Raw genomic sequence first — 8,737 nt, 5'->3', positions numbered from 1 at the left:
AGCCATCATTTTTAGGGCTCTTTTAGTTGCATTGTAAATTCTTCCCGTGGTTGATTGACGTTCAGCATCTTTGCCTAGCAACCATCATTCTACCTAGAACTCTTTAGCTAACACGGAAAAATGGCTTTCAGATGAAATCTAACAGCGAAACAGGCTTTAGAAATCACTACCATCAAAATATTGATGGTAGTGATACGGTAGGAAAGGCAGAGACCAATGAGGAGGACTGGGGAGGAAGCGGCTCAGATTCTGACAGGGAGACCGAGGATGATCAACCATCCCCGGAAAAAACGCAGACGTTATCAGTGACCCATCAGACAATAGTAAAACTTTTGTTCAAGTTTTGGAAAACACTGCCCACACCTTAGCCGGTCCACTCAGCGGCCCAAAAGCGAAACCAAAGCCCGTGGGCCCCTATAATCACACAAATGGCGTGGATGTGTCGGATCAGATGATCAGATTCTATCAAAGTTCCGACTCGAATGCGGCCTGTGGCTGTATTTTACAATCTCATAGCAGAGCAGCTATAAACGCGTTGGTTTTGTTTAGGATCTGTTTGAACGTCATCATCTCACACAGAGATTTTATATTTGAACATAGGAGAGAGTTTGGATTTGTGGAACTTGAGAAATGTAAGTAACCAACATTAGGATTTCTTTATTAAACTAAATTTTCTGAGTCAGACAGGAGTTCTGAAAACTGCTGTTAAAATGAATAAAGACTGTAAACTATCAACATTTCTGATTCCCTTTTTCCAATATTTCTTTGCTATTACTATTTTCATTTTCGACGGCAGTTCAGGTATAAATAACAGGTGTTATTTTTTTTGTAGAACATAACATGAAAAGGATGCTAAAGATCTGCTATTTTTTGTTTTCCACATTAAAATAGTGCTATTTAATTAACTTCTACTTCTAGAAATAGGATAAAGACAAACTGAGGAAATCTATTTACACTGATTATATATTTTTTTTTATTTCCACACGGTCCATAAGTAAATTAGTTCAAACATCAATGTCTGGTAAATAATGCTTGAATCTGGCTGTTTATTTTGGATATTATTACATTACAGATAAAATAGTTTTATATTGTCTTTTATAAAAGTGATTTTATATTTGAATAAACTTAGGCTCATTGTTAGTGTTGTGCTTTGTAGATGATGCCACTAAAAAAGAAAATAGACATAAAGTGCTATTTAAACAGTCAGACAGTAAGCAATATAGGATGATGATGATGATGAAAGGTTTTGTTACATTTAATCCTTTACTATCAAAAACCCACTTTTATAATAGAAACATTATATCAAGGTGAAGCAGCTGCCCTTCAGTGCTGTATTATGGAAGAAATGTATTTGGAACGTCACCATAAAATTAGGGCTGCAACTTATGATTATTTTGCAAATTGATTAATCCATCAATTTTTTTTTTCCGATTAATAATCAGATAGACAAAGGTTCCTTAAAGAAGATTTTTTACTAAATTAAACAAGGTGAAACAGAAATGCTTCCTCTTGAGGAATTCTGGATGGAGAATATTGACAGACAAATCTTTTTTTTTGTCTTAAATGCAAAATGTTTACATATTTTTTTACAGTCTTGGTATAATTCCTGCTCTAAGTGGGTCGCTCTGTCGGCTAAAGGCACATTTCAGAGGCCCTATACTCCAGTTAACAATTAATCAATTACTAAATTAGGTGACAATTATTTAAATAATCCATTAATATGATTTTTTCATCCCAAGATAAAATATATGAAATTAGCTTCACAGAGTAACTATAGCCCATATGTACAACTTGTAAAGTGAAGTTAATATTTTAAATGCTCAGTGTCAGTTCCTCTTATAGTTCCAGTGCAGATGTAAATACAATACATTTATTTTGCTGTCCCTTGAATGTATTATTTTGCATGATAAAGAGAGAGCATATTAGATAAAAAAAATAAAAGTGGGGTTTACCTCTGTTTACCTCTACACAATTCTATATCTTCAAAAGAAAACACAAGATTAATCCACATATAACAGACATATTTAGCAATATTTGGTTATATAGACACTGTCATAGTCGCTGGTAAGTTTAAATGCAAACCTTTTCAAAGTGGAAAAAAGTCCTAATTCCACATTCGTCATCAGAGCCAGTGATTTGTATTAATGTAGCAAGAAATGCTGCTGTTCTCTTTAAAAAAAAATGTGCCCTGATGTTTACATTAAGCATAAAAAAGAGCATGCATTTTTTTGCATAGGACCAATGACACCAGACCAATGTAAATGAAGACTAATAGTGTCCCTAGCAAAGTTGAAATCAAACCTACGCCCTTGCATGTTATGCAATAAATTTTTAAATAAAACAAACAAACAAAATAATAATAAAAGAAAAATGTTCCATTTTAAAATCTAAAGTGTTTTTTTTTTAAGTAGAGAACAAAAATCATTCAGTTTGGTATATAGACAATTTGCTGATTCACATATTTTATAAAACACCTAAACTGACCGCTTTTTTTGTCGTTTTTTCTTTCTTTTCTATGGCTTAATGAGAGCAATGGGCTTTAGGCCACCCTGCAAGACTTTAAACCTGGGTTTGAATGGAGACAAAGCCATTCTCAAGCACATATCAAGGTGCTCATTTTGAGCCTGGATCCATAATTATTTTTGATTCTGTTCATGGTGGAAAATCCTGCTTCACAGCAGCAGGTTGAGCCAAACATACTCTAAATGTGCAGGGTCATTTTGAGCTCCATTTCACTTTTCTTTCACCAGTTCACTGCAGTTCTTCCAGCAGTCCACACTTTCTCTGCTCTCTTTTTCTCATAATCCACAGTCCTTCTTTCCCATCGCCCAGCTTGCCACAGGTTAGCCTGCTGTGTCTAAAAGTAGCAGCAGCAGCAACCCAGACTCACAGCTTATTGGCTAATTTCTATCACATGCAGCCTGGAGCCGGACGCTCCGGAGGGTTTTACCGTAATAACAGGAGAAGCGGGGCAAGTGAAATTAGACACTGTCGCAGGAGAACAAGCAGTTATTTCTAAATAAATATCAGGTTGTGTCCAAATTATCCAGCAGGTGGGTCTGGATCCGGACCTCGGTCCGCTAATCCGTGACCTCTGACCTAAAGTATATTTTTTTAAAGTTTAGGAAGGGCAGGCCATCCAGGAGAAGAATTTTGCGGTAATGGTTTCTAGTTTCCTTATGAAAAGACAAAGTAACTGTTTCAAATTGTAAAAAAAAGTGAAAAGCAGGAATACATACTACAGGATGAAAGGAAGGAGAGGAAACCAAAGCAGTTACAGTTCTGAGCTTTAAGTTAAAAGTTGAGGAAAATTTCACAGAGAAAAGAGTTAGTCAAGGGTTGTGAATAAGACACATAACTGTGTGGTCATCAGAATTATATTAAAACAATATCTTTTTTTTTTTCCATACTTTACTGTTTTAATAGTAATAATTCCAGGAGTGATTTAACTTTAAAAAAAAAAAAAAAAAAACAGCCTGTTCTTCTTTGACATATTCAATTGCACCCTAACCAACCAGAGCTCCGATTTAGGTTAAGGTTGTCTGGTCTTAAAAGCAGCAACATTGCCCACAAGAGGCAGGCAGACATAGTAAAATCATGAGCTAAGATCCTGCGTTTTGTTACGTGAAAATTGGGCAGCGACACATCTCTAACCTAAAACAGCTGAGAACTGAGCAGCAGTGAAAGGATTATTGATGCAGCAACACCGAGCAGCAGCGGGAGGTTTGGCTGTACTTATAGCAAGCGGGACTTCAAACAGCACAGGAATGTGGTCAGAATACACTGCATCACAGATAACCAGGTTAGAAACAGACAAACGGCAGGATAAAACCAGATCAATTAGGCGATGGTAACTTTGTGTAGAAAACATCTGCAAGATTTCAAGAGATTCCTCTGACACAGGGCCAGACTGGGCAAAACTGGTAAAACAGAAAGCAAATGTCCATTCCTATTTATTCCCCTCTCTAGAGAAGTTTTTGTCTGGGTGCCTAGGGAAATAATGAGGTTGACATCAGGAGGCTATGAGCCAACTTTTCTTCTGCATCCCCAGTAGAAATTTAGCTCTAGCTATGTTGCTAAAAAGTTGTTCAAATGTGAAAACCAGAAAGACAGTATGTCTTAGACTTAGATAGATTTATTTTGTCATTTTGTATACACGTGTGTAAACAAAGCATCTGAAGCATCTGATGCTTCGAAGTCTCTTTCCAAAGGGCAGCAGGGAGAACAGTCCATGGTGGGGGTGTGAGGGGTCATTGATAATGTTACGGGCTCGGGACACGCAGCGCTGGGATGAAATGTCTTTAATGGAGGGAAGAGGAGCCCTGATGATCTTCTCTGCTGTTCTTACTACGCTCCTCACTTTCTTCCAGTCTGAGGCGCTGCAGCCTCCACACCACACAGTGAGATAGCTGGTCAGAATGCTCTCTATGGGGCTTCTGTAGAAGGTGGTGAGGATGATGGGGGGCAGGTGGGCTCTTCTCATCCTCCGCAGGAAGTACATGCGCTTCTGTGCCCTTTTGACCAGTGAGGTGGTGATTACATTCCAGGTGAAGTTGTCTGTGATGTGCACCCCCAGGAATTTGGTGCTGTTGACCACCTCTACAGCTGAGCTGTTGATGACCAGTGGAGTGTGGTTAGTCCGGTTCTTCCTGAAGTCCAAGATGATCTCATTCGTCTTCTCCATGTTCAGGATCAGGCTGTTATCTTTGCACCAGTCCACCAGCTGCTCCACTTCCTCTCTGTAGTCCTGGTCGTTGTTGTCTCTGATGAGGCCTGCCACTGTGGTGTCGTCTGCAAACTTCACGTTTTTCAGAAAATAGATCGTTCTATCTATCTATCTATCTATCTATCTATCTATCTATCTATCTATAAAAAACGTGAAGTTTGCAGACGACACCACGGTGGCAGGCCTAATCAGAGACAACGACCAGGACTACAGAGAGGACTTAACGAAGAACCGGCCTAACCCCAATCCACAACAGCTCAGCTGTAGAGGTGGTCAGATAGATAGATAGATAGATAGATAGATAGATAGATAGATAGATAGATAGATAGATAGATAGATAGATAGATAGATAGATAGATAGATAGATAGATAGATAGATAGATAGATAGATAGATAGATAGATAGATAGATAGATAGATAGATAGATAGATACCATGGACTGACTTTATTGGTCCATTTTTTCAGTTACAATAAACATACATAATTAAAAATAGATAGATACAATCATACACAATAGCCTCAAAGCCCCCATCCCCTCAAAAACTTAGAATAAGCACATCATCATCTATTCGACACAAAACATCCCCAACTCCCCAAATAGAAATAAACTCATTCAGGTCTGACACCATCTTATAATAAGCAAATTCAGTCCTGAGACGTGCAGCCACCAAACCTCTAAACATCAGCTCAGCTTCTGCAGAACCTGCCCCCTTCATTTTATTCCTCCTGCTCAACCAAATGCTCATTTTAGCCTGTCCCAACAAAAAATTAACCAAACAAATTTTTTCCTTTTGTGCTGCCGAGTATCTGGGCCCAAAAATAAACAATTCACTGTTCAAATTAATTCCTAATGCTCCCACCCACTGCTTTAAAAGAGAAAACAGAGGACCTATTCTGGCACATCCTATCCACAGGTGTTCTAGTGTCTCCTCCGTCTGACAGAATGCGCATTGACTCCCTGCCCTGTGATCAATACGTGCCACGTGTCTGTTTGTGGCCACGGCCCCGTGTACAATCCTCCACTGGAGATCTGCAGTACGTTTCTCCAGGGGGGTTTTGTACAGGGACCTCCAGCTGCCCCTGGGAGATGAACCTGGCGCCAACACACCCGACCACCTCGACTCCTTGACCCCTACCAGCATCGCTCTGTTCTGGACTTTCACTGATACCTCATATAGGCTTCTCTTTGGTGCTTCAGAGAAGTTCCTCAGTTCTGGTGTTCTGAATGACAGCAGGAGCCCGTCTGCTTCCTCCTGTTCCACCACTGCAGCACCAATAGACAGCTTTGGAAACTCCTCCAGATGCTCCTCTGTCTCTAGTGCCCTCCTGAAGGATCCGGGAAGTCCACTTATCACCTCCTGCACCAGTCTGTCCATGAGGCGTAAGGATTTAGTCCCTGTTTCCTCACATATCTTTGCAGCACTCTTCCATTGACCATCTGCCCTCAGTCCTGCCAGCTTTGTCAGCCCCGCTGCTGTGAACATCCTCTGGATACTCTTAGAGGCCAGAATTCTGCTTCTTATGGCTGGGTTATGGAACAAAGGTTCATCGCCTATTGTCCCATACACCTGAGTGCAGTCCCTTTTACTTTTTAAAACTGTTCTCCAGTCATCCAATACTGACTGATAAAAACTGGAAGTTTGTGTAGTGTCCATTCCCTCCAAGTCCAATAGAAAGAGATGCTTATCGTAGTGTAGGTTTCCAATTCTTTGCAGCAGCAAGGATGCCGTTTCAGTCCAGGGCTGCTGTGATTTGTACAAGTATCTCTGTGCCGTCTGGAGTCGAAGCGCAGTTATGCGGCTCCTGAGGTCAATCAGCCCTTGACCCCCTTCCGCCACAGGTAGAAACAGCACAGCTGATCTAATCCAATGATAGCCATCCCATAAAAAGTCCACCAGAGTCTTCTGTATCTGTTCTAATATTTTGTTCGGGGGAACTAGAACGGTGGCCCGATGCCAAAGCATGGATGCAGCTAGACTGTTGGCAACCAAAGTCCTCCCCCTGTATGACAACTGGGGCTGGACCCATTTCCATCTAGACAATCGGGCACCTATTTTCTCACCTATGCCCTCCCAGTTCTTTAACTGAAAGTCACCCTTCCCTAGATATACACCTAGCACCTTCATCCCCTCTGTGCTCCACTGCAGCCCGGCTGGTAAGGTCGGTCTCACTTTATTGTTCCACTCTCCCAGTAAGAGACCCTCACACTTCGACCAGTTAACCTTTGCTGAAGAAGCTTGCTCGTATAGTTTTAGCTTTTGTTCCAGAGTCCTAACATCTTTTTGGCAACCTATAAAAACTGTGACGTCATCAGCATATGCTGACAACCTAACCGAAGCATTTGTTTTGCCTGCTAATTTTAAACCTGATATATTATTCCTGAGGTGATGCAATAAGGGCTCAATAGCCAAAGCATAGAGCATCCCAGAAAGAGGACATCCCTGCCTGATCCCTCTCTGTACAGAAACCGGTCTGCTAAGTCCCCCTCCTACCTTCAATAATACAGTGATCCTTGAATACAACAACTCAATACATGAAATAAAAAAATTACCAAAACCAAAAGCTTTAAGTGTTTTAAACAAGTATTTGTGATCAACTCTATCAAATGCCTTTTCTTGGTCCAGAGAAAGCAGGCCTATATCTAATTTCTGGAATTTTGACAGATCTATGATGTCTCTGAGTAAAAACAAATTGTCCATTATTGTCCTATCAGGGACACAGTATGTCTGGCTGTCGTCTACAATTGAGTCCAAATATTTTTTAAGTCTATTCGCCAGTACTTTGGCTAGAATTTTATAGTCAGTGCAGAGTAGTGATACCGGTCGCCAGTTCTGTAGTAGTCCCAAATCTCCTTTCTTTGGCAGTAATGTCAGTACTGCCCTCCTACAGCTCGTCGGTAACGTCCCGGAGTCCAAGCATCCTCCGAAAACGTCCATCAGATCGTTTCCAATTAGGTTCCAGAATGTCTTATAAAATTCCGCTGGAAGCCCATCGACACCAGGCGCCCGCCCACAGCTGAGCTGGCTCACCGCTGTAGACAGCTCTTCAAACTGCACCTTGGACTCCAGGAAGGCTGCCGACACCTCCCCTAAACGAGGGAGTCCCTCCAGTATCTCCTCCACACGATCTGGGTCACACTCATCCGCTTTAAACAAGTTGCTGTAGAAATCTATGGCCAGCCTCCTCATCTCAGATGGGTCCCTGGTCACCGACCCATTGGAGCTCTTAAGGTGCATCATCTGATTATGTTGCCTGACCTTTCTTTCCAACTTAAAAAAGAATCTAGTAGGTGAATCTATGTCTTTAATAGATAGTATTCTAGATTTTATTAAAGCTCCTTTAGCTTTTTCATGTAAAAACCTGCTTAATGATGCCCTCTTCTTCTCCCAAGTCTTATTATCATCATTATTTATGTCCACCCCATTAGTTATGTCTTCTTCCAATACATGAAGTCCCCTTTCCAATAACTCAACCTGATCCCTTACTATTGCTTCTGTGTGTGATGTGTATTGTTGACAAAAAATTCTGATCTGTGTTTTCCCCACCTCCCACCATTGACCTATGCTTTCAAACCCCAACTTTCTGTTTCTCCATTCACCCCAGAAATCGGTGAAAGACTGACAGAAAGTTTTAACATGGATTAGTCTTACGTTAAAATGCCAATAGGGAGATCTTTGAGGAGGCACCATTAAAGAAAAATGAACAGTTAATAAGTGATGGTCTGAAAAACCAACTGGTGATATCATGGCTTTAGTTAGTGTTAAAGAAAAATGATTATTTTTTAGACTTTATTACAGTTAATCTTATGGCATGTGTAAACACTCTCACTTGAACATATTTCTTAATTTTGAACAAGGCTGTGTTAATGATTTAAAACTACTAATGGGTAAGTATTCAAAGCACAGGAGGCCCCCCGCATTCCACAAGCTGTCTGTGAGAGCTTATCTTGTGTTTTATGACTTTAGGAATTCTAGATGCCAGGACAAGCTTTCCGCCTTTTCTTGTTAAAAA

Source organism: Cyprinodon tularosa, unplaced genomic scaffold (assembly GCF_016077235.1).
Source record: "Cyprinodon tularosa strain WSP-4 unplaced genomic scaffold, ASM1607723v1 ctg588, whole genome shotgun sequence".
NCBI lineage: Eukaryota > Metazoa > Chordata > Actinopteri > Cyprinodontiformes > Cyprinodontidae > Cyprinodon > Cyprinodon tularosa.
Note: the sequence above shows the minus strand (reverse complement) of the source record.